Source organism: Canis lupus, chromosome 32 (genome assembly GCF_011100685.1).
Source record: "Canis lupus familiaris isolate Mischka breed German Shepherd chromosome 32, alternate assembly UU_Cfam_GSD_1.0, whole genome shotgun sequence".
In the NCBI taxonomy this organism is placed as follows: Eukaryota; Metazoa; Chordata; class Mammalia; order Carnivora; family Canidae; genus Canis; species Canis lupus.
Window position 1 is genome coordinate 39,687,408 of NC_049253.1, and position 26,415 is coordinate 39,713,822.

Below are 26,415 nucleotides of genomic sequence, written 5' to 3' on the forward strand. Positions count from 1 at the left end.
ATTTTGTTTGTGTGGATATACATATCTTTTCCTAAATTGGACTTGCTGTGTGTATTTTTCTACAAAGCAATATATATTCTCAGAAGAAATGGACACTTAGATTATCTTAACAAACCTCTCCCTCTTTTCCTCAAAATACTTTTTTCCAGCTGGGAGTTTCTCTGTCTCTCTCTCTCTCTCTCTCTCTCCCTCCCTCCCTCTTTTTAAAGACTTTTTTTCTATTTATTTGAGGAAGAGAGAGAGAGAGAATGAGCAGGGGGAGGAACAGAAGGAGAGGAAGAAGCAGATTCCCTGCTGAATTGGAAGCCTGATGCGGGGCTACCCATCCATCAGGACCCCGAGATCATGACCTCAGCTGAAGGCAGATGCTTCACTGACTGAGCCACCCAGGTGCCCCAGCTGGGAGTTGTTAAAGGATCCTTTTCTCTTATTAGCTCTTTGCAGGGAGCCCTGAGAGGGACAGGGTAAGTGCCAGGCCCCTAAAGAGACAAAATGAGACATTTGTGGAACAGAATGGTTTGGTGCCATTGTACGTGCTCTGAGAAATTCATAGAGGAAAAGTGAGTTTGAACTAGCTTTGAGTGGTGTGTTAAATAGACTACATACTGCCAAACTGAGGCATAAGCAAAGCTCAGAGATCTAGCTGAGCCCAGAATGAGTCCGTTTCAGATTTAAATTTAGGATGAAATTCTCTTTCAGTAGGTGTTCAGTGCCAGGTGTGCTGAGGGCAACGGTCTAATAATACTGAATGAACACATGAGTTTGTGTCCAGTTGTGCTTTTCTTTTTTTAAAGATTTTATTATTTATTTATTTATTTATTTATTTATTTATTTATTTATTTAATTTATTTAATTTATGAGAGACAATGAGAGAGAGGTGGAGACACCGGCAGAGGGAGGAGCAGGCTCCCTGCAGGGAGCCTGATGCAAGACTCAATCCCAGGACCAGGGATCATGACCTGAGCCAAAGACAAACGCTCAACCACTGAGCCACCCAGATGCCTTTTCATCTTGAATTGTGAATCCATATTCTTGCACAAGGATCACCTATCATATGTACCCATTATAAGGAGAAGACTTATTTTACTTTAAGGCTTTATTTCTTTTCTTTTTTTTAAGATTTTTATTTATTTATTCATAGAGACACAGAGAGAGAGAGAGAGAGAGAGGCAGAGACACAGGCAGAGGGAGAAGCAGGCCCCATGCAGGGAGCCTGACGTGGGACTCAATCCTAGGCCTCCAGGATCACACCCCCGGCTGCAGGCGGCGCTAAACCGCTGCGCCACAGGGGCTGCCCAAGGCTTTATTTCTTAAATGAAAAACTCATTTCCCTTTTTCTTACGTTTCTCATTCATTCATATTGTACTTTTCTCTTCTCTCAGATTCTGCACCAGTATCGTGGCTCAAGACTCCAGAGGCCACATTTACCATGGCCGGAATCTGGATTATCCTTTTGAAAATTTCTTGAACAAGCTGACCGTGGATGTGCAATTCATAAAGAATGGGCAGGTATAGTTGTACACTGTAAGATTCAGAAATCAGAGAGACTTGCTAACCAAAGTTAGCAATCACTAGGATGGCCTGCTGCTTAAGTGTGTTATCACTTTAAGGTACAGAAAACATCAACTCCTGAAAACACAAAACTGCAAGAGAGGTTTATGTCCATTTTGCTCATAGAAAGAAGGGTCATTTATTATTGTGGAGTATGTACTTAGAGAAAGCAATTAATTTTCCTTAGGGAACTCTCAGTCACCCACTTATCCTGGTGAGTCAATTCTTTCTCTGCTTTCCCATATTGAGACTGCTTCTGGAATAGGGAGGGGCTGCTGCATGGCGGAATGACTAGAAATGGCCAGCTTTGAAGTCTGACAGTCCTGGGTTTGAATTCTGCTTCTGTCACTTACTTCCTGCAAGAATGTGGGAAATTACTCAGACACATTTTGCAGGTGACAGCTCAGGTTAATCATTACTTTATGGAGGTAGCTATACAGGTTACATGAAGTAATCTATGCAAAGCATATGATAAATGCTTGATAAATTAATAAATGGTCCTTCATTCTATAAGCACTCTCTTAAGTATGATCTTTAAAAAATTATATTGAGATCATTTTACTCTCATCATAAAAATGTAACCTAATATGTACTATTTTCATATTTCTGTGTAAGCATCTGGAGAGACAGCTTTAATCGATGTTCATTCAATACACAAAGCATGTTATTGCCATGAAACAGCATGCTAAAGCCAGATTTTGGCTTTGGGGGACACTTTAAGGATAAGGACTATATTTCATATGTTCTTTGCATTTAGGGGCTGAGTCACAAATGCTGCAAACTCATTTATTCAATACTTACTTGGTCATCTGGTTTTACGAACAACTTTTTCTCATAAAAAATTAAAACTATACAGAAATACTTAAGGCGAAAGTTTCTCATTTTCTCATTTCATTCCTTTACTTCTCCACTGTTAACAATTTGGTTTATAGCTGAAGAATTATTTAAAAAACGGTTTTAAATGGTAACAACGACAGAATATCCATGCATGCTGTGTTCTAAAAGGAAATCTGCTGAAATGTTAGCAATTCTTACTGGATGATGGGACAGTAATCCTTTTCATTGGCAGCTTTGTGCTTTCCTCCATTATCTACAATAAAGCAAAAATCCTTTAAGTTGACAAAGGAATAAATGCAGTAAAAATAAATTATTTCAACAGTTCTCTCTAGAACTCGCCCTGTTACTGCTTTATTTGTCCCTGTGTGTCCTGGAGCGGCCCTGAGAAATAGCCTGCTGGTGTGGCTTGACTCTCAGTACTCAAGTTATTACCAAATCCAGCAGTGTACGCTTGAATAGTGTCTCTCTGCTGAGGGCTCATGGCCGAGACTGTTTTTGCTAAATTAGGAAGAAGTTATCCACAACATAATTAATCTCTTATTCTTGAATATTGTACATAATTTTTAAAGTATTTTCACATACCGTTCCTCATTAGATCCTCACCATGGCCCTCCAAGCGGGCGCAAATCAACATTTTCATCCTCATTTTCCAGATGAGAGGTGGAGGCCTGACATAGACCACCACAAAACCAGGCCTTTGGCCTCTTACTGGCTTTCTTCCCTCCCGCCCAAACTCAGACTTCAGTGGTGATTCAGAGCCTCCTGCTGCAGCTAAGGGTTTATGTTAACCGACCTGGCAGAGACAACTGGAAAGTGCAGACATTTAGAAATACAGTTTTTCAGAGCTGCAAGGTAGAGCTTGTAACTTATACCCCAGAATTATCTATAATTATGTAGTATAAAATATCTTGGAAACTACAATGTGATTTTGATTTTCAAACTTTAATTTGCTCAGCCTTTCAAGAGTGACCCTAAAATGAGCGTCAGTGTATCATGTGAACAAAATGACAGTATAATTACTTTTTTTTTCTTCATATAATTACATTTTGTAAAGGCTTTGGCAGCAACGTAGAATTATGCCCATTTTACTGCCATGAATGGAAATGGAGAGAATTCACTGGAAGCCCTCAATGAGCCAGGAAAATGTCATTTATAAAACTAAGGCCACTGCGTTTTTTTCTTTGTAGTTTAGCCACCTTAAATTATTTTTACAACCCGATGAGGTAGAAAAAAATGATTAAAACGATTACAGATGTAAGGTATAGCTTTCTAAGGAAAAATATTAGCCCAGGTCTGTTTGTATCTGAAAATAAAAAATGTTGGTTAACCTTTATTGAACAGGCATTATTCTAAGTATCTCTTTAAAAATGAAATCTGGTATCTGCAGTAACTGCCAGAGTGTGATTGGAGCTCGTTACCTTAATTTAAAGTGGGCGTGATCCCTATAACTCATGGGATAACCATGAGGGTTACATAAGAGATACATTTAAAATTTAAATATGGGGACGCCTGGGTAGCCACCCACACCTTTGGGTCACGGTGTGATCCAGAGCTCCAGCCTGCTTCTCCCTCTGCCTGTGTCTCTGCCTATCTCTGTCTCTCATGCATAAATAAATAAAATATATTTTTAAAATAAATAAATAGAAAATTTAAATATGATTATGACTGCCAAACAATCTCACTTCCTCTTATCTCACAGAACTTACAAGATGCATGACCTTTATCTCTTACAATCAAGTCAACACAAGTTTTTAGTCAGAGCCCATTTGCTATTTTTAGGATAGAGTTTCTCAATCTTTCGGGGCATGATCCCCTTCGATGAAGCCTATGATCCTTTCTCGGAATGTTTTGTAACACATACAATGAATAGATTACAAAAAAACCCAGTTATGTTGGAATTCAATATTACACTTTTTCTCAACACAATCCGTGTATCTAATAACCGTGTATCTAATAACTACCGTAGTTTCAGGGTAGTGATAAGTTAAGAATGGCATTTCAGGATGCATAATTATACCATGTCAAGATAAGTATGATACCATTATATATGTGGAGGTATCTGCTATGTCTGTGGTGGCAGAGTCATAGGCACTGCTGTGATTACAGGATTTGTTGTGTGCCTCTGTTACTGAGGAAGTGAAGTTTTAGTTAGAAATGAGTGAAAATAAAGATGTGCCTTTTTTCCCATTCAAGATCACTGACCCACTGACTTCTATCAATGGAACCTCCAGGTTAAACCTTTCAGAAGATTTTAAGAGTTTTTATTATGTTGGAACTTATAAGAAAAAATTCCACGAGTGGGACAAAACAGATGATTTCAATGTATATTTGGTGGGAATGGCAAAATGATACCTATCTCTTGATTTCAGGTCGCATTCACAGGAACCACGTTTGTTGGCTATGTAGGATTATGGACTGGTCAGAGTCCATACAAGTTTACAGTTTCTGGAGATGAACGAGGTAATCAAAACAAATTCCTGAGCATTTTTAGCCATATTTCTGGTCAGTTCTCTCCAGGTACTTCATTTGCTCCCCCAACTGAACATACAGATGAATACCTACCATACCGTGTAGCAGGGACTTCCAGTCTAGTCGGAGGTCATGATAAGGAGTTTGGATTTTAAGTGTAATGAAAGCCTGAGGAGGATTTTAGACCAGGAAGTGAACAGATCGGATTTACATTTTTTATTTTTTTATTTTTTAAGGATTTAATTCATCCATTGGAGAGAAAGAGAGATAGAGCATAAGCAAGGGGAACAGCAGGCAGAGAGAGAGGCAGAAGCAGGCTCTCCATCCAGCAGGGAGCTGGATGTGGGCTTGATCCTAGGACCCTGGGATCATGACTTGAGCCCAAGGCAGATGCTTAACCAACTGAGCCACTCAGGCACCCCCTGATTTATATTTTTAGTTATGAATTTGGCTGCTATTTAGAAATTGGGTCGTGTTGGGGTATCATGGAAGCAGAAGACTGTTAGGCGTTGTACAGGCAACAGCTGTAAAGTACTTTATAGTATACTGTGGACTTAGTTCTGAGTTTTCTCACTAGACTTTCACAACGGTCCTGTCAGGCAGGGCTGATAGTGTTAACCTCACTCTGATGGAGGAAGCTGAGGCTGGGAGCTGAAGTAACAGCTGGCAGGTGGGAGAGGTGGTTCTCAAACTGATCTCCTGGTCCTGGCCCAGTTGCTCTGTTGGTTATACTACCCCACTGCCATTCCCAGAGCTCAGGGAATATCAGTCAGTTCCGTGGTGTGGTAGGAAACCCGAAAGTCCACAGATCCTTGTCTCTGTCCTCAGGAACTTGCAGCTGAGCTAAGGAGAAAGACAAAGTTTAGTGTTGGTCATCAGATGAACGCTTGATTGACTTCACGTTGTTTCCTTTGGTTAGGTCTGTTCTTACCATTTTACGTAAGGCTTTAACAGGAGGATGCTGGCTGAGTATAGATCAGTGGCCAGTAATCAGTTCTTTATCCTAATGGATTTCTTCAGCATTTTCTCAAAAGTCAGCTGTGGGTGAGACTGAATCTCTTTTTTAAAGATTTATTTATTTTAGAGAGCAAACAGAGGAGGGGCAGAGGGAGAAAGAATCCTCCAGCAGACTCCCCGCTGACTGAGGAACAGTACATGGGGCTCAATCCCACCAGCCTGAGATCATGACCTGAGCTGAAATCAAGAGTCAGATGCCAAATCAGCTGAGGCACCCAAGCTCCCTGTTGTGAGACTGATTCTCAACCAATGGTACTCAAACCACAGCATGACAGTCACTGAGGTTTTACACAGAATGTCTGTAAACAAGTGTATATGTAAAAGCTGGACTTTGTGGGCTTTAAGTCATTTTGTGACTTAAATTGTTTAACAAACTGATTACTAGAACCTAAGATATAAACAGTTTAAATATAACTGAGTTGGGGCGCCTGGGTGGCTCAGTTGTTTAAGCTCTGATTCTTGATTTTGGCTCAGGTCATGATCTTGGGGTTGGGAGATGGAACTCTGCATGAGGGTCTGTGCTCAGTGGGGTGTCTGCTTGAGATTCTCTCCCCCTCCCTCAGCCCCTCTCCTTGCTTGTGTGCACACACTTTCTCTCTAAAATAAATACATAAAATTTAAAAATCCTTAAAAATAATTGAGTTTTTCTGTGACAGTTTGAATACTGACAAACTGCCCCCCCTCTTTTTTTTAGAAGAGAGGGAGAGGAGATGAATAATGGAAGAGAGAGAGAGAAAGAGAGAGAGAGAGAGAGAGAAGCTTAAGTAGGCTCCTTGCCCAGCATGGAGCCCAGTGTGAGGCTTGATCTCAGGACACTGAGATCATGACCTGAGCCGGAATCAAGAGTCAGATGCTTAACTTCTCAAACTGATTTTTTTAAAAAAAATATTTATTTATTTATTTATTTGTTTGTTTATTTATTTATTTATTTATGAGAGAGACTAAGCACACAGAGGAAGAGGGAAAAGCAGGCTCCTCACTGAGCAGGGAGCCTAATGTGGGGCTCCATCCCAGGACCCTGGGATCATGACCTGAGCCAAAGGCAGATGTTTAATCGACTGAGCCACCCAGGCACCCCTCAAGCTACTTTAATACTTATTTTATCCTTATATTAATGAAAACCAATTATATTGTAGTCTGCTAAGATGAAGTTAAAATGCCTGAACAATAAGGTAACATGTCTGGGTTGAGATAAGATATTCATTAAGTTTCTGGACCTTATGGAGAGTGCCTACAAGGCCTCTGACTCCCCTGGGAAAAGGTAGGGATATGAGGGGGATCAACAAATTGCATACAGTTTGGGGAGGCTTAACAAACCACCTGGCAGGTAAGGTCTCAGACTCGGGAGCCAGCCTGCCTGGTTTCAGTGTTGGTGCTGTCCCTTGCTAGCGTGGCGACCACACCCGAGGTACCTGGAAAGCAGGGGATGACGATGGCTGCCGTGAGGGTGAAGCAGTTCATGGATGTGGAGCAGAGCGGTGCCTGGCAGAGTAAGGGCCATGGAGCACTTGCTGTCGTCACATCTCCAGGCCCGACCTCTAAGCCCCACGTTGGAGCCCCAGCCGCCTTCTCCGCCTCTCCACTTTGATGGCTGCTAGGTGTCTCACATTTTGCATGCTTAAGCAGGTCTCTTGCTTTTTTCTTTTCCCTTTTTCTTGCCCTCACTCTGCCTCTACCCACACCTGTTACTCTCCTGGGTTTCCGTGTCTCAGGATATGGCACCCCTTTCTACTGCACTGATTGTACCAGGAGAATTTTTTGACTCCTCATTCCCTGGACCTTAGTTCTACCACCAAAACCAGGCTGTCCCTGACCATCCTGTCCACCTCCACTGCTCGGCTAGTTGCTGTCACACCTACACTGCTATAGTTGTGGCTCATCTGGTCTCACCCTCCAATAATTCTTTCTCTTCTTTTTTTTCTTTTTTTTTTTTTAAGATTTTATTTATTTATTCTTGAGAGAGAGAGAGAGAGAGAGTCAGAGACATGGGCAGAGAGAGAAGCAGGCTCCATGCTGGGAGCCTGATGTGGGACTCGATCCTGGTCCAGGATCACGCCCCAGGCCGAAGGCAGGCGCTAAACTGCTGAGCCACCCGGGCTGCCCTCTTTCTCTTCTCAGCAGCTAGTATGATCAGGTTGTTCCCCTGTTTAAAACCTGCATTGAATTTCCATTTCCCTTAAAACAAATCCAGATTCCTGACTCTGACCTGAGAACTCTCTGTGGCCGCCTCCTACACCTCATTTTATGCCTGTCTCCTCCTCATTCCACTGGCACCAGTGTCTCTTTTTCTGACATCTACCAAGTTTGTCCCTGCCTTAGGGCCCTGCCAACCAACGCCTTCTGTCTGGGATGTTCTGACCATCTTAGCTCAAATGTCTATAACTCATAGAGGCTATCCTTAACATTTCTCTCAAAAAGACAAAAATGTCATCACTTGCAATTGTATCATCCTGTTTTATTTTCTTTATGATAGTTATCAAAATCTTATTTGCTTAATGGCACACTAATTTCTCCTTTTTGCTGTTAAATTCCAAGGATCTGGACCAAATCACAATATGGCACATAGTCGATGCTCAGTGCTTATGTCTTGGATGAATATATTTCTTTGGAGATAAATCCCCAACAAAGATTTTTTTAAGATGTTAAAAAATAATTTTGGAGAATGTCTGTAAACTCATATTTAAAAAAAAAAAATGTGAGCCCAAATCAAATTTAAAGTTCTGAAAACACATTCTCTTAGTCTTCCTACTCCTTATTGAGCCACTTCTGTTGATAGCTACATAATTCTGTTTGCCTGGGATGATTAGTAGAATTGTTTACTTTCACATAATTATCATTGCTTCTAGGAACAAAAGATATATATATATATATATATATATATATATATATATATATTACAGAACATTCATGGATACACATGCAGAATATTTCAGAATATTTCCCAATCCCTAGAAATTTGTATATATATAAATTATATGTTTCTATGGGTGCCATGAAATTTAAGCTTTATCTTTGAAAGCTGGATGCCAGTAAACTCACTCTTCATCCACCAACTTTCCTCTCCCATCATTTTGTACCATGGGGAAGAAATAAGATATAAGGAACTTTAAAATGTGGCACTTGGGCAAGAATTCATATATATTCTTTGTTTCTCCCTCAACACGGCAGACAAAGGCTGGTGGTGGGAGAATGTGATCGCTGCCCTTTTTCAGAGACACTATCGGATCAGCTGGCTTATCCGTACTGTGAGTACTTTTACTGTTGAGCCCCCCCACCCTGACTTCATCTTCTGTGTGCTCCTGTTGTAATGCTTCCTTTCATTTAAAAATGTTATTTTTCATGTAAGAAGCTCCTAAAAAGGATAAGCATCTAAGCGTTTGCAAAATGCATATCAACCTTCATGATAATAAGTATCAAAGATAAACAGAGCTGGAAAGGAGTTAAATAGTTATAAATTATAAATTTACAGTCATAAAATAAGTTGTGGGCATATAGTGTTCAGCATGGTGATTTTAAGAGTAGATCTTAAAAGTTCTCATGCAGAAAAAAAATTGTAATTATGTATGGTGACAGATATTAACCAGACTTACTGCGGTGAGCATTTTGCAACATATGCAAATATTGTATGCCTGAAACTAGCATAATGTTATATGTCCGTCATACCTCAATAAAAAGAAATAAGTGGTGGGGACAGATTTTAATCAGTCGTATACTATTGTAGTAGGGAAGAGTGTCCAGTGTGAACAGAACTCAACTTTGATTTGTACAAAGGCAACCAGGTGTTTTAAATGGAGAATGAGAGAAGGGTGCCTGGGTGGCTCACTGGTTGAGCATCTGCCTTTGGCCCAGGGTGTGATCCCCTGGTCCTGGGATCAAGTCCCGCATCGGGTTCCCCACAGGGAGCCTGCTTCTCCCTCTGCCTGTATCTCTGCCTCTCTCTGTGTGTCTCTCATGAATAAGTAAATAAAATATTTTTAAAAATGGGGGAGGAATGAGGGAATACAGAGGAGTGTCAATAGGCTCTCAGTGGAGTTGGAGAAGTTAAAAATTACAAAAAGTGAAAAAGAGGGATTGTCCGTGTAAAACCTGTCTGGGATTGCTAATGTGCTTATCAAAATTAGCCTCCGACCCTCCTGCAGACACTGGAAAACAGAGGCCCTATCTTTAAGTGTTAGCTGGAACAAACAGTAAATTCTTTGGGCAGCCTTATTTTCTCAGACAGGCACTGGAAGAGGGGTGATGGTAACCCAATGGGTGGAGCCTTGAGGTGTGAGAACTGTTTGTTCAAGAGCTTAATAGGCCCAAGTTAAGGCCTTATCAAGAAAAGGCCTCAGAGGACCCAAGCCTAAGTATGGTCAAGGAGAAAATCTTTGTTATAGACCACAGTTTTAGCCGATAGTGTTAAATCTTTTTTTTTCAATATTTTATTTAAATAATTTTTTAAAATTTATTTATTTTTATTTAAATTCAATTTGTCAACATATAGTATAACACCCAGTGCTCATTCCATCAACTGCCCTCCTCATTGCCCATCACCCAGCTACCCTATCCCCCCACCACCCACCCACCTTTCCTTCCACAACCCTTTGTTTCCCAGAGTTAGGAGTCTCTCATGGTTTGTCTCCCTCTCTAATTTTTCCCCACTCAGTTTCCCCCTCGTTCCTTTACAGTCCCTTTCACTATTTCTTATATTCCCCATATGAGTGAAACCATGTGATGATTGTCTTTCTCCCACTGACTTCCTTCACTCAGCATAATACCCTCCAGTTCCATCCACATCGAAGCAAATGGTGCGTATACATCGTTTCTAATGGCTGAGTAATATTCCACTGTATACATAGACCACATCTTCTTTATCCATTCTTCTGTCAAGGACATTGTAGCTCCTTCCACTGTGTGGCTATTGTAGACATTAGCCTATATATAGCCTTATCTTGATAAATGATTGAGATAAGATATAACAGTAGGCTTTTCTGCAGATAAAAATGTACCCTCCTTTTAGAATCACCATTTGCAAATGTTGAAATTAGCAAAACAAAGACATGAGAAAGTAATTCTGCACAGAACAAAAAGTTTGCTTTACATGACCTATTTAGAGAGTTCCAGACCACATACATGTAAACTGTAATTTGACCACATTTGGTGCAAGGCCCTTCTTGGTCTTGCTCTAAATGATCTTAGTCCCTCTGGACTTAAAATTCTTCTAAACTTTTTGCCTGGGAATTTCCTAAAGCTGTTGACAAACTATGTAGCCTTCATGCATTTTTCAGATGACCTCTAAAACTTTTCATCGTAAGATTTTTTTTTAAGATTTTATTTATTTACTCATGAGAGACACATTGAGAGAGAGAGAGAGAGGCGGAGACACAGGCAGAGGGAGAAGCAGGCTCCATGCAGGGAGCTCGATGTGGGACTCAATCCCGGGTCTCCAGGATCACGCCCTGGGCCAAAGGCAGGTGCCAAACTGCTGAGCCACCCTGGGATCCCTTATCATAAGATTTTAAAGCTGCAAAAAACCCAGTGTGTTGCAAATATGGCCATTTAAAAATAAAACTGGAATTTAAATCTATCAAGGGGAACCTACACGCCAGAATGATTTTTAAATGTTTTAGATATAACTTACATACCATGACACGCACAGATCTTAAGAAGGTAGCTCAATGCATCTGGACACTTGTACACGTTCATTTATTCATCTGTGTAAGCACTGATGAAACAAGATACAGAACAAATGTCCCAAGTCCCTGGACATTTCCCTCCTGTTCCCTTGTAGCCAAATTCTCACCTCCTCTCATACTCTCCTCCGGGAATCCACTCTGTGACCTCTGTCACCACAGATGAGTTTGCCTGTTTTAGAATACATCTAAAGGAAATCCTAGAGTACAGACTCCTTCACTCCGCCTAATGCTTTTCAAATTCACCCATGTTGTTTGTACCACTCACTCGTTCGTTTTCATTATGGAAGAATATTCCATTGTATGAATATGCCACAGTTTATTCATTTTCCTGTTGATAGACATTGTGTTGTTTGCAGTCTTGGGCCGTTCTGAATAAGCCTGCTGTAGAAATTCTTGTACGAGGCTTTCGGTAAACATGTATGTCTGTTTCAGCTGAGCAAGGGCTTAAGAGTGGAATTGCTGGGTCATAAGGCAGGTGTACCTTTAGTGGAGGTGTGGTGCCATGCAATTCCCATACCATACCATTCATCCATTTATAGTATAAACTTCGGGGCATCCCGGGTGGCTCAGCGGTTTAGCGCCGCCTTGGGCCCAAGGCCTGATCCTGGAGACCTGGGATCGAGTCCCGCGTCAGGCTCCCTGCGTGGAGCCTGCTTCTCCCTCACCTGTGTCTCTACCTCTCTCTCTGTGTGTGTCTCTCATGAATAAATAAATAAAATCTTTAAAAAAAAAAAAAGTAGATAACTTCCTGGTTTTCAGTATAGTCAGAGTTGTGCAACCATCTCTACAATCAATTTTAGAACATTTTCATTTCCCTAAAAAGAAATCCTATGCCCATTAGCCGTCACTGCCCACTTCCATCACTTCCTGAGCCAGACAGATAAAGTGCATGTCTCACCCTGACTCTGCCAACTGAATGAAGTAAGTCACCACTGCCTTCAGTGTCTCTTACATCACCTGGCTTTCTTCTCAGAATTCTGTTAGAGGAAACGGATTGTTTGATCGCTGTTGCAGGATGGTATAGATGACATAAAATGATGTTCCATCACTCCTGTTGCCTCACTTTATAATTTTGCTGAGTTCAGAACAAACCAATTTGATTCTAAATACCTCACCCCTGACAGTAATATGTATATGTGAGGGGAAAGTCCGCAGAGTCCTGCCATGGGTTGATGGTTTATGGTGCTGACTGATGGCACTTTTGCAGACACTAGTATTTTGAATTGTTCTTTTGTTAGAATTTACTCCCATCGCTGGCACTGTGCCTCGGCAGTATTCAGGATGGATGAGCAGAAAACCAACTTTCCAAAAGCAGTGAAGAGTGATTTTGAAGATGCAGGTGGAAAGGGCAGGCTCTTCCACAGGACGTTCTTGTGCAAATCAGCTTGAGCAAGGAGCAGCTATGGAAGCTGAAGAAATGGAAAGTGGTCCCCTTAACTAGACCTTTGGGAGTCTTCATGAACCCTTGGGGGTGTCTGAACACTCTGCTCACTGCTCTGATGTAGCATGCTGTCTTTCATCTCTAAGCCTTTGCCAAACTATTCCATTGAGCTGGAACTGTCTTACCCTCCCCCGTGCCCAATACCCCCACTCTCACCAGCCTGACTTCCCTCTGTCCCTTTGGCTCAGCTTATGTGATACCTCCCTGGGATGCTTCTCTGATGCCCTGGGTGAGGGTGGCTCCCCTGCTATGGCTTTTATAGCAACTGCTTCCACTACTTGGACACCTCTTACATTGTGTCACCACTTCCTGTCATTCTTGGAAGTCTAGAGTAAACAGGGTCAGGTCAGTCAGATTCACGGCTCTGTCCCAACACCAGCATAGAGCCTAGCACGTAGTAGTTATTCAGAAAGTACCAGTTGAAAGAATAAATACATGAGGAAATGTGCAGAATCTTGTATGAAGGTGACCTGCCTAGAAAGCACATGGCCCATATTTGGTGAGCCAGGCCTAGAACTTGTCAGCAGTTCTTTCCTCTTGTGAGAAAAATCCGTCTGCTGTCAGCTCCCCCACTGAGTTTTCTTCCATCTCAGGAGCCCTGATGACAGGAGGATGAGGTCAGAGCAGTTTAAGAAGGTAGCCATGGCTACCTTCAAGTAAGTGACATGCTAAACACATCTGTTCATACATGGTCCCAGACTGGGGGACTCACGCTCCTACTCTTCGGCTCAGCAGAGTTCTGGGGGCCTCTACAGGTCAGGCTTTCAAGGTGCTGTGGGTACAGCAGGGAACCGAACAAATCCCTGCTCTCATGGGACTAGCATTCCACTGGTTGGGAGTGGGGAGGAGGAGAGGTAGGGCAGATAAACAAATATAAGGCAGGTGAGAGGTCCATGAAGAAAAACAGAAGGAGGAGGGCAGTGATTTATTCGTCCTAAATCAGTCTGGTATTGGCACTGCCTGCCCTGGTTCTGAGTGCCTTAATTTCACTCTGTTAGAACTAAACTTCAGACACCATTGGCTTCTCTTTAACTTCCTGGGACGTTCTGCTACCACCCTACTTGGAAATTACTGTTTCTCTCTTAGCCTGTGCCCTGGATAGTAGCATTCTGTGAGCAGTGGCTTCATAGCTCTACAGCCCAGGGTTTTACCCATGTGGTCTTCTGATGTGAACCCCTGGGCCGTAGCTACTCCTGTCACATTAATTAAGCCTGAGAGGCAGCCACAACACTTGTACAGGAAACTCTGAAGGTCCTCTGTCACCAGAAAAGGCAAGCTGACTCGACCAACAGCATGCTCTTCATTGTCCTACTTCATTGCCTTATCTGCACCTTGGACCAGCTCTGTAGGGGTGCAGACACCTTCTTTTGCTTAGTGAGGTGGGGCTTAATTTAATAAAATGAAAGAGAAAGCATCTGGAGGTCAAAACACTTTTATCTCCTCCTTTTACTTCAGTAAATTTCCAAACCCAGCATTTCCTACCTTCTTATCATTCTTATATCTGCTTTCTCCAAAGCAAGAATATCAAAATGGACCTTTTCAGGAAATAGTATAATACAGACAAAACCTGTCAAGCAATTTTTAGTTTTAAATACACAGTTGATTTTTTTTTTCTTTGAAATGACCCTCTCTTACACAAACACAAAACATTTTTCCTGATGGCCTGTGGAATAACTTTAGTATACAGGTACTTTAAGATTCCTGGGCGGTTATGACATTTACAAAACTGGTGTGTGTGTGTGTGTGTGTTTAAGATTTAATTTATTTGAGAGAGAAAGAGAACAAGAGCAGGGAGAAGGGCAGAAGGAGAAGCAGACACCCCACTGAGCAGGAAGCTGGATGCCGGGCTCCATCCCAGGACTCTGGAATCACAACCTGATGCTTAACCTACTGAGCCACCCTGGTGCCCCAAAACTGGTGGTGTTCTTTTCATTTTATACCATAATAGGAATATATCTTCCAATGGTCCTTTCGAAAGCTTTTTCTGTAAGTGTGGCCTGATAAAAAGATTAACATTAAAAAATTTATTCTATAAACAATATTCTAAAAGCCAATACAGGAAAACAAATGAGGCAGTACTTAGCCACTCAAACAAATGAGCTGCTTGGGTAACAAATGACCCAGTATTATGCTAGTAAGCTAGCTCTTTGGTTGGGGGCAGGTGGGATCCGGGGCAGGAGCGACACAAAACACAAAACAGAGACCCTCCTTGAGTTGTAGCATTTATTGCCTTCCATGATGTAAATACTTCTGCCCGGCCTATTTCAAGCTTGTGATTGGCTTCTAAACTTTCTTTAACAGTTAGCTCTCACGAGCCTGTAGGAGCCAGGTCCACCATACAATTGACTGTATCCTTTCCGATAGGGCACAATTTTGCCCTTCTAATATTCATTTTGAAAATAAGAGTGTTCTCTTTTATGTGTTCTTACAGTTTTTAAAATAATTATTATAAATGATGACTATGTCTTTTTAAAAATTAGTATTCAAATAAAATAGTTGTTTACATATTTTTAAAGATTTTATTTATTTGAGAAAGAGAAAGCACAAGCAGGGAGAAAGGGGAAGAGTGAGAGTGAGAAGCAGACTCCCTACTGAGCTTGAGATTCCAGAACCCTAAGATCATGAGTTGAGCCAGGACTCTGAGATTATGACCTCAGCTGAAGACAGATGCTTAACTGACTGAGGCACCCAGGTTCCCCAATAGTTCTCATATTTTTAAAAGAATGCTTTTAAAAGCAAGTCCCATGCTGTGAACAGCCCTTATAATTTTAAAATTAAAAATTTTTAATTTTTTTTCTCTCTTTCTTTTTTTTTTTTTTTTTTTAGGGCTAGGAATAAAATTTACGTTCTTTACATTTACTAGGGGAAAATGAATGCATTCGGAGTCTAAGTAGTACTATCAGCATGAAATCAAATTTAAATCCCTTTCTCAAGACAGAAATAATTTGTAAAATATTTCCAAGTATACAGTAGATGCCTTTGTCTGTTTGTGCATAGTCGAGTGCATAAGCACGTGTGTGAGTGGCTTTATGAATTTCTCGTGGTGGGTTCAGAGTGCTTAAGGCTATGTCTGATTATAGGACTGCATCTATATAAGCCAATTGAAATATATTGTATAATTGAGTTAAGCATTCTCCAGTTGTTAATTTTTCCTCTATTAAGACTCTGAAATAAACATATTAGTACATCCCTCTCTACTCCCCATTTTTGGGTTATTTTCCCTGGCTGAATTCCCAGAAGTAGGGTTACTGAGTTAAAGGCTATGAATGTTTAAATGGCATATGAATGTTTTGTTGAAATAGAACTGTTAGAAATTATAAGTAGTTAACCAAGTGATATTTTTCTCTGTTGTGTAACTGAAAACCCAAGAGGAACTGTATTTTTTTTTTTTTAAGATTTGTTTATTAGAGAGTGCAGGAGCAGTGGTAGGGTGAGGAGGCAGAGAGAGGGAGAGAGAGAGAGGGGAAGCGGACTCCTAGCTGAGTGGGGCTGGATCGCAGGACCCTGAGATCTTGACCTGAGCACCACCAAGAATCCAATGTCCACTGACCGAGCCACCCCAAAGAACTGCATTTAAAGGATAATCACCACTAAGCCAGAATTAACACAGATCCCTGACTCTCAGGCCTTTTGCTTGTAAGGATTCCTGGCAACTAAGGCTGTTCACTGTGCGAAGTTAACAGAAAGAAAGCTCAACAGGTAGGACACCTGGGTGGCTCAGTGTTGAGCGTCTGCCTTTCACCCAGTGCGGGATCCTGGAATCAGGGATCCAGTCCCACATCGGGCTCCCTGCGGGGAGCCTGCTTCTCCCTCTGCCTGTGTCTCTGCCTCTCTCTATGTGTCTCTCATGAATAAATAAGTAAAATCTTAAAAAAAAAAAAAAAAAAAAAAAAAAAAAAAGCTCTATGCTGCCCCCTCGTGCTGTGCTGTAAGATCACACTCACCTGCAATTGAATATTCTCTGAAGTGGCTGCAAGCAGAGAAAATATTAAAATAACAATGGAGAATAGAATTATGACCAAGGTAAATAAGTAGCTGAAGTCCTCATTCAGGGAACCTCCATTGCCCTTGGACAGTCTCTGCATGCACTCATAGTGCTGACTTCAGCCAGGTGTACAGTTTGGGCCACTAATTCTTCCTATTCCTGAACAACCCAGCTCCAGAAGCTTTGAGCATGCATCCCAGCTAGTGTCCAGGACAAGAGGTAGATGGAGTGAGGAAAAGGGGTTTGAGTGTGTGTGCATGCATGTACGTGTGATCATGTTCAGGTTTCTTGCTATGCAGTATGTTGAATAAATTACAGTGTGCTTTTCATCTTTAGATCTGAGTGAACAGGCCCCCTGACTTCAACCCTGAGCTTTCGAGGTTCCACTTAGGCCTTCCTCTAACCCTCCCTTGATATAAATGATATAACCCTCACTGGACCAGGAGCATTTGCCCAGTGAATCTGGCCCAAGTACAGAGCCTCGAGAGCTCCAAGCTATTTCCAGGGCCTGTGTGGTCCACAGTCCTCCGTGGTGTTCTCCCAATGGCAGTGGGTAGCCACCATGGACATCCCATGCCTGGTGGGTGGCTAAGGAATGACTTCTTCCTGGAGTTGTGCTTGAAGCCTCGATGCAAAGTCTGAGGTGTCCACACACTGCCACTTGTGGTGTAGGGCAGAGCAAGGGGTGAGGGCCGATGGCTGGCTCGCCCTCATTGCCATGGTGTGAAATTCTGAGGAGTCTGAGAATCTTCAATTTGAACCTAGCCTTCCACAGGGTTGTCAAAATAGAAAGGAAGGACTCGCTGTGATCACTTGAATTATAAGTTTTAAATATTCTGACATGGGGATCCCTGGGTGGTGCAGCAGTTTGGCACCTGCCTTTGGCCCAGGGCACGATCCTGGAGGCCCGGGATCGAATCCCACGTCGGGCTCCCTGCATGGAGCCTGCTTCTCCCTCTGCCTGTGTCTCTGCCTCTCTCTCTCTCTCTCTGTGTGACTATCATAAATAAATTTTAAAAATTTAAATATTCTGACATATCCAGGCTTCTATTTGTATTATTTTCCTGGGTCCCAAGGGTGAGGGAAGGGCTTGGTATTTTTTCCTCCTCTTTGGAATATTGGAGACAATGATGTGTCTATAAAAATTCCTCTCATGGTTTACAGCTACACAGTTTATACTACAGTGATGACTGCTGCCAGCCCAGAGAAGTACATGACTAGGATCAGAAACCTGGGTTAAAAGTAAGTAAGCAGAGGAGTGGATTCAACCATGTGTGAAAGTTTTGCTAGTTTGTTGTTTGTTGATCCGGGGACATCTGTGGGTGTGTGCTGGTATTTCTCACAGAAGATGGTAACATCTCTAACATTTATACATACAGAACATTTTCTGACAGACATCTGGCAAATGGTTGTAGTTTGTATCAGGTGAATGTCACTGTTAGATATTTATTTTGAATTTGTTGGTAGGAGAGCTAATCTTCTCATGCCCTGTGCCCTTTGTCCTTTATTCAAACCTATTTTCAGGGCAAAGTGTTATCTCTTCACTGACACAGAGGGGGGAATATCTGGGGAGACTTGCATGTCCTCAGAATAATAGCGAGACAAGCCAGCACCTTTGCAACCTAAGAAGATGACAGATAGTGAAGGCAAAGGACACCTGCAGAGTTTATTTCGGGCATTGCTGAGCCCATCAGTGAGTGGGAAGACATGAAGAAAAAGCAGGTGTCCTTTTTGCCAAACCTAGGCAGTTTTCCCTATTGCCGGGGTCTTCTGGAGCTTGTAAACCTGGCCCAGTGTTTTGGGCATTTGCATCCTGGCAGTGTTAAAAATCAGTGTTTGAATTAAGTACATTTATTTTTCTTCCCTTACAGATGATGTCTTAAAAATGAGATTTTTGAAGAGCTAGCTGTACTTTAAAAAAACAAAACAGAGTGAGAGGATTGTATTATTTCAGGAATAATATGGAATCATTCTCGTTAAGCTTTCCAGTCTTGTGAAGTGGGAAGCAGAATCACTTTGCAGCTTGGGTGGGTAAAGCGGATTATAGGGACGCCTCACGTTGGCTTCCATGTGTCGCTTGCCTTGACCCTCTCTGAGTTTGTCTGTCCTGACTTGCACAACTCAACGAGGTCAACTCAGAGGGCGAGCCTCTTCTCACCACAACATGTAGCAATGGTGTCATGCGTCAGCCTTGAAGAAATGAGCTGGCAAGACCTCTGCTTATTATGAAGTGCTTCTGGAAGAGCGCGAGAGAAAAGGTTCTTCTAAAAGAAAATGGAGACCTGTAGTTGAGTAGAGCCTGTTTGAGTGTGTTGTTAGTCTGAGCGTTGATCACGTGTTTCCATGGGATTCTCATTTTGCATAATGAGTCTAGTGTTGCTTTATAAAAACTGATAGGCCTCCTTTTTCTAAATAGCTACTTTCTTACCACTTTTTGAAAGCAATATGAAACCAAATTATTTCTGATTGTCACTTTTCATTAGTTAATAAAATGTTGAAAGAGTTATTGGCAAGGAGAATAAAAATTTTTTTCCAAGACATTTAATGTTGTGTTTTCCCTTCCTTCCAGCCTCTAGAGTTGTGTGGTTCTGAACACCTGTCCCGAGGAAGCAGCTCTCACAGATGTTGCTTAAATGTCAGGACTCAAAGGAGCGCACAACTGCGTTGCAGAATTTGACTTTTTGTTTTCCCGCACGTACAAGAAAGAAACGTCTCTGAGGATGAAGTGAGAAAAGGTTAAAATCCATGAACAGTGAATCAGTGGGATGTTTTTGTTTAGTGAACTAGCAAGAGCAAAGGAAAATGGAATGAGTGGAGGGAAGTGTTAGCCAGGCGCTGGTCACCCCGCTTCACCATAATGCACATACCTCACTAGTGGCCCAGAGCAGTCATGTGTCTTCTTGGGCAGTGTTGGATCCACATAGTTAAATTTCCATCATCTAACGCCCTTTTTAAAAATCAAACATCAAGAGTAGCTTACTCTTGCCAGACATGTTGAACTGTGATGAAGACTAGAAACTTCTACTTATTAGTCACTTCCATTCCTGTTTTCTAGACTACAGACCGTGACCTTTGGATGGAAATTTGGGGAATTACCCTAATTTTAACCAGGCATTGAGGACTTTTCAGCAGGAGAGGGATTTAAGTAATCTAAATTTCTGTTGTTTTTAAGACCTGTGTTCCTTATGCCCTGTGGTTTCACTACAGTGGGTCTAGATGTAGATTTCTTGTTATTTAGCTTGCTTAGGATTTGTTATGCTTTTCAGATTTCAAATTTATCTCTTTTATTCAAGTTTGGAAAGTGCTCAGTTACTCTTCTGTGACTGTCCTATATTCTCTTAAGTCTTCTCTCCTAAACTCCCAAGCATATGTGTTTTCATGCTTTCTATCCTCTGTCTCAGCCCTCTGGTATTTTGGAGGGGAGAAAAATAGGAGGGGGTAGATTTCTCTCTTGATGACATATTCCAGGTAATGTCTTTATTTTTTTCTGTAAAATCAAATATTTCTTCAGTGGATCTATTGAGTTTTTAATATCAAGGATTGATTATGCTTGTTTGTTTGTTTATTTTAGAGAGAGAGAGCATGAGCCAGAGGGATAGAGAGAGAAGGAGAGGGAACCTCAAGCACACTCCCTGCTGAGCACAGAGCCTGATGCAGGGCTTGAGATCACGACCTGAGCTGAAACCAAGAGTAGGACACTTAACGGACTGAGCCACTCAGGCATCCCTATTTATTTATTTTTTAAAAGATTTTATTTTAAGTAACCTCTGCATCCAGCATGGGGCTTGAACTTAGAACCACCAGATCAAGAGTTGCATGCTTTACTGACTGAGCCAGCCAGATGCCCCTCAAGGATGATATTTTTATTTTAGATGGGCTATTTGCTACTTTTTCAAACTGCTGGGATTTTTGTTGGATAGTATCTGTTCCTTGCTTTGGTTTGTTTGTTTGTTTTTGTTAAACTTCTTAACCCATACTTATTTTAAACTTTTCTTTTTTTTTAATTTTTATTTATTTATGATAGTCACAGAGAGAGAGAGAGAGGCAGAGACACAGGCAGAGGGAGAAGCAGGCTCCATGCACCGGGAGCCCGACGTGGGATTCGATCCCGGGTCTCCAGGATCGCGCCCTGGGCCAAAGGCAGGCGCTAAACAGCTGCGCCACCCAGGGATCCCCATACTTATTTTATACTCTGCTTCTAAATTCAACCAGCAAGTCCTCAACTTTGCTGTTTGTTTTCACTGACCCTCCCTCATAGAGATTTCTCTGGTGTTCTGTAGTTTTGGATTGTGTTCCTCTGGAAATCCTGAAGGCCAGGATTGACAGTATACCACCCAGAAAAGATTTATGTCTGTTAATTTCTCAGCTTGTGGTTTCTTAGAACATTCGGTATAAATTGAAGCCTCAATTTATATTGTATGAGGGCCAGCCTGTGGTCACATCTTCACAGAGGAGAACTGGCCCCTGCAAAGGCTGATATTCTAACTCCATCTTGTGTGCATCTATGTCCATGTCCTTTTATCTCCCATCTTCCAACATAAGTATCGAAGAACCAAAGATTCTCAGTTCCTGGGACCAGCAGATGTCCTGGGGCCGCCATGACTCTCGTGCCTGCTTCCCTCCCAAGCTTCTCTTTATTTCCCATCCTCCCTATATTCCCTTCATCCCCTTTCATTACTTGCTAGCTCAGCTAAATATTCAACATTTAAGAGAGATGCTTGTTTATTATCTTTAGTTTTATAGTGGGCATGTTTTTCCAGGTATTTATTCCTCCAAAGTATCCAGAAATCAAAGAGCTGATGAGCGATTTTTTTTAAAAGTTCATTCTGTGTAATCATGAAGAGTGCATTGATGGGGGCTGATAATGGAAAAGTGAAAATCAGTTAACTTGACATTGTTGTAGAACAGATAAGAAATTAAGATGGATTGCAAGATATGCAAACAACCTTAATGTTCACAGATGAATAGATAAAGAAAATGTATGTATATGATGCATATTACTCAGCCTTTAAAGAGATGGAAACTCTGCCATAGGTGACAGTGTGGATAAACCTTGAGGGCATTATATTAAATGAAACAAGCTAGTCACAGAAGGACAAATACTGCACATTCCACTTATTTGAGGTTATGGAGTATAGGACACACTACCTCAGAATATGGCACATTGGCATATTGAATATTTTAAGCTGAAGGAATTTGGGAAAACAGCAGAAGCACGAAGGCCAGTCTGACTTCCTCTCCCTAGCCCTTCTTCCTGAAAACAGGTCAATAGAACCCTCCTGCCAAGGAGTCTTCCCTGTAACTGGAGGAATGGAGCATCTTTATCTCTGAAGACAATGGAACCCCTAAAGAATCCTAATGAACAGTTCTCACTAAGTTTTCTCTGGTTCACTATAATTACCTCGTACTCCTCGACCTATTGTATTCCTCTGTGCCAAACCTCCCACAAATATGCACAGAACCGTCTCTTTGGGTCATTTCCTTATGAAGGCCCCCGTGTCATGTGAAACTTAAACTGAATAAATGAATAAATGCGTATGTTTTTCTCCTGTTAATCTATCTTTGTCAGTTTAATTCTCAGACCCAGCGAGGGATCCTAAGAGGGTAGAAAAAACCTTTTTCCATCCCCACAAGAAAAAAAAAAAAATTTAAAGGCAGAAATATGTTTAATAAAAAGTGTTTTTAGGGGTGCCTGGGTGGCTCAGTCAGTTAAGTGTCTGCCTTCAGCTCAGGTCTTGATCCCAAGGTTTTGGGATCGAGCCCTACATCAAGCCCCACGTGGAGGGGGAGGGGGCGCGGGTAAGGAGAAGCCTGCTTCTCCCACTGCTGCTCCCCCCTGCTTGTGCGCTCTCTCTCTCTCTTTCTGTCAAATAAATAGATAAAAATCTTCTAAAAATTTTGAAAAATAAAAATTTAAAAAAGTGTTTTTAGAAAATTAATATGGCTTGGCCTACAGTGGTTGTATAGAGATTGATAGGGTTGGTTTTTAAAGAATCTAATTTTTTAAGTGTATAAGTAACATATACCTCTTTTAAAAATAAATCAGGGGTGCCTCAGTGGCTCACTCAGTTGGGCCGCCAACTCTTGATTTCAGCTTAGATCATGATCTTCACAAGTGGGATGGAACCAGCAGGAGTTGGCTTCCTCTCTGTCCCTCCCGCCCACTCATGTGCTCTCTCTCAAATAAATTAAATCTTTAAAAGATAAATCAATCAATCAGGGGCACCCGGGTAGCTCAGTTGGTTTTGCATCCAGCTCTTGGTTTCGGCTCAGATCATGATCTCAGGATCACGAGATCAAGCCCTGCATCAGGCTCATGCTCAGTGTAGAGTTTGCTTGAGAGTCTCTGTTCCCTCTGCCCCTCTCTGCACTCGTTCTCCCCTTCTCTCTCTCTCAAAAATAAATAAATAAAACCTTTAAATAAATAAATCGAACAGTACATAGTACAATCCTTTGCCTGTCTTCCTCACTCATAGATTACGCTCTCCCCAATAGCATTCCCTAAAGATAACTGTTATCTGTATTTGTGAAGAGTTTTTTAATGCATATATGTTTTAAAATGTAGATTTTATTTAGGTCTGGTGGGGCTAACAGGTTGGGGACAGTTTCCATTAGATTGTTACAGTTCCCAAGAGGAAAGGGACACAGCAGGTGCCTGCAGGGCCATAGCAAAGAATACCAAGATTGGTCACAGGCAGAGAGAGCAGGGAACTGTGTGTCAGTAAGAGAATTTTTGTGGTGTTCAAGGGAAGGAATGTGTGTTGACACAGGGTAAGCAGGCTAGACAGGTCTAGGATTGTCTAGTGTGAATAATTTCATCAGCTCCACAGTTTAGGAGCTGCCCTAAGTTGTCTGATAGTGGTTCTGGGTACTTAGGGCAGGGGAATAATGTCCCTGAGTGGTAAAGTGCTTAAAGGCCATGGTTGGGGGATGTGGACTCTGTATTGGGTGGCCTATATATGAAAGACTAGTGCACAGACCTTTGCCATAGGTAAGAATCAGTTAACCCTGGGCAGGGTGTTGCTTTGCTGGGAGACAGCAAGGCCCCAAGATGTCAAACCATTAATACAGATATTAGAAAACATAATTGATAAAATAGAATTATTCTTCACAATGAGGTTAGATTATACATTTCAGCAAGTTTTGCCTTGTTCACATAAAAAATATGAACATCTTTTAATGCAGAGGATATTGATCTATATATTTTTAAATGATGGCATAGGACTCTCTTGTATATACTATAAATTCGTTAACCATTCTGCAACTTACAGATTTTTAAGTTGTTTCCAATTTTTCATGATCATAAAGAATATGGTAATGAAAATCCTTATATACTTTCTGTGTGGGTGTATAGTTCCCTAAGATACCTAAAAGTGGAATTTCTGGTTAAAGGGTTTACATTTTACAGATTTGTAATTGAATTTAAACAGCATTTTTCACAGAAATAGAACAAATTTTTATGAGACCACGGAAGACCACAAATAGCCAATCTTGAAAAAGAAGAACAAAACTGGAGGTATCACAATTGCAGATTTCAAGATATGCTACAAAGCCGTAGTAACCAAAACAGTATGGTCCTGACATAAAAATGACACATATATCAGTGGAACAGAATAGGGGCCTCAGGAATAAACCCACACTTATTTGGTCAATTAATCTATGATGGTGGAGGCAAGAATATACAATGGGGAAAAGACAGTCTCTTCAACAAATGGTATTGGGAAAACTGTACAGCTACATACAAAAGAATGAAACTGGCCCACTTTCTTACACCATACACAAAAATCAATTAAAAAATGGATTTAAGACCTAAATGTGAGGGATCCCTGGGTGGCGCAGCGGTTTGGCGCCTGCCTTTGGCCCAGGGCGCGATCCTGGAGACCCGGGATCGAATCCCACATCAGGCTCCTGGTGCATGGAGCCTGCTTCTCCCTCTGCCTGTGTCTCTGCCTCTCTCTCTCTCTCTCTCTCTCTGTGACTATCATAAAAAAAAAAAAAAAAGACCTAAATGTGAGACCTGGATCGAGTCTTAAAGATCCTATAAGAGATCATATACAATAACTTTTTTGATGTTGACCATAGCAACTTTTTTCTAGATCCGTCTCTCGAAGCAAGGGAAACAAAAGTAAAAATAAACTATTTTCAAAATAAAAACCTGCACAACAAAGGAAATTATCAACAACCCACCAAATGGGAGAAGATATGTGCAAATGAGATATCCAACAAGGGGTTAATATCCAAAATATACAAAGAACTCATAAAACCCAACACACAAAATCCAATTAAAAAATGGACAGAACTGCTGAATAGATATTTTCCCAAAAAAAGAGAGATGGGCAACAGACACATGAAAAGATGCTCAATATCACTAATTATCAGGAAATGCAAATCAAAACCACAATGAGATATCACCTCACACCTGTTAGAATGCCTAAAAGCAAAAAGACAAAAAATAGCAAGTGTTGGCAAGAATATGGAGAAAAAGGAACTCTTGTGCTTTGTTAGTGGGAATGTAAATTGGTGCAGCCACTGTGGAAAACAGTATGAAGATTCCTCAAAAGGTTGAAAATAGAAATACCAATAATTCCACTATTGGGTATTAACCCAAAAGAAAATGAAAACACTAATTTGAAAAGATATATTCACTCCTGTATTTATTGCAGCATTATTGACAATAGCCAAGATAAAGGAGCAACCTAAGTATCTATGCATAGATGAATGGGTAAGGAAGCTACAGTATATATATTTGATGGAATATTATACAGCCATAAAAAGATGTGATTGTGCCATTTGAGACAACATTAGATGGACCCAGAGGGTATTATACTAAATGAAATAAGTTATATTGAGAAAAACAAATACCATATAATTTCACTCATACATAAAAAACAAAATGAGTAAACAGAATCAGACTTATAAATATTGAGAGCAAATGGATGGTTGCTAGAGAGGAAGGGGGTGGGCGGATGGACAAAGTGAGTGAAGAGCGGTGGGAGATACAAGTTTCTAGTAGTGGAATGAATAAGTCACGAGAAGAAAAGCCACATTATAGGGAATATAGTCAGTGATATATTTTTTAAGATTTTATTTATTTATGAAAAACACAGAGAGAGAGACAGACACACGCAGAGGGAGAAGCAGGCTCCCCGTAGGGAGCCCAGTGCGGAACTCGATCCCAGGACCCCGGGGTCACGCCCTGAGCCAAAGGCAGATACTCAACTACTGAGCCCCCCAGGTGCCCCTGTCATAAAGGCATTGTATGGTGACAGATGGTAGCTACCCTTGTGAGCACAGCATAACGTACAGAGTTGTTGAATCACTATGTTGTACACCTGTGTACAACTATATTCAAATAAAAATATTTTTTAAAGAATGTCATGTTTTTCAGCTAAAAAATACATAATTTAATAAATCACAATTAAAATTTAATCTCGACT

The 26,415-nt window shown here is 41.2% G+C and overlaps 1 non-coding gene across 2 annotated transcripts; it reads left to right on the forward strand.

The window, feature by feature from the left end:
• The first annotated feature begins 1,345 nt into the window (after positions 1–1,345).
• On the forward strand, positions 1,346–21,001 carry NAAA. 2 transcript variants are annotated; one of them, XR_005382563.1, is made up of 5 exons: positions 1,346–1,509; positions 4,758–4,848; positions 9,043–9,119; positions 18,143–18,220; positions 19,548–21,001. It is a non-coding gene; the product is annotated as an N-acylethanolamine acid amidase (transcript). The 2 variants fall into 2 exon arrangements; XR_005382564.1 differs by lacking the exons at positions 1,346–1,509; positions 4,758–4,848; positions 9,043–9,119 and adding an exon at positions 16,408–16,692.
• The last annotated feature ends 5,414 nt before the right edge of the window (positions 21,002–26,415 follow it).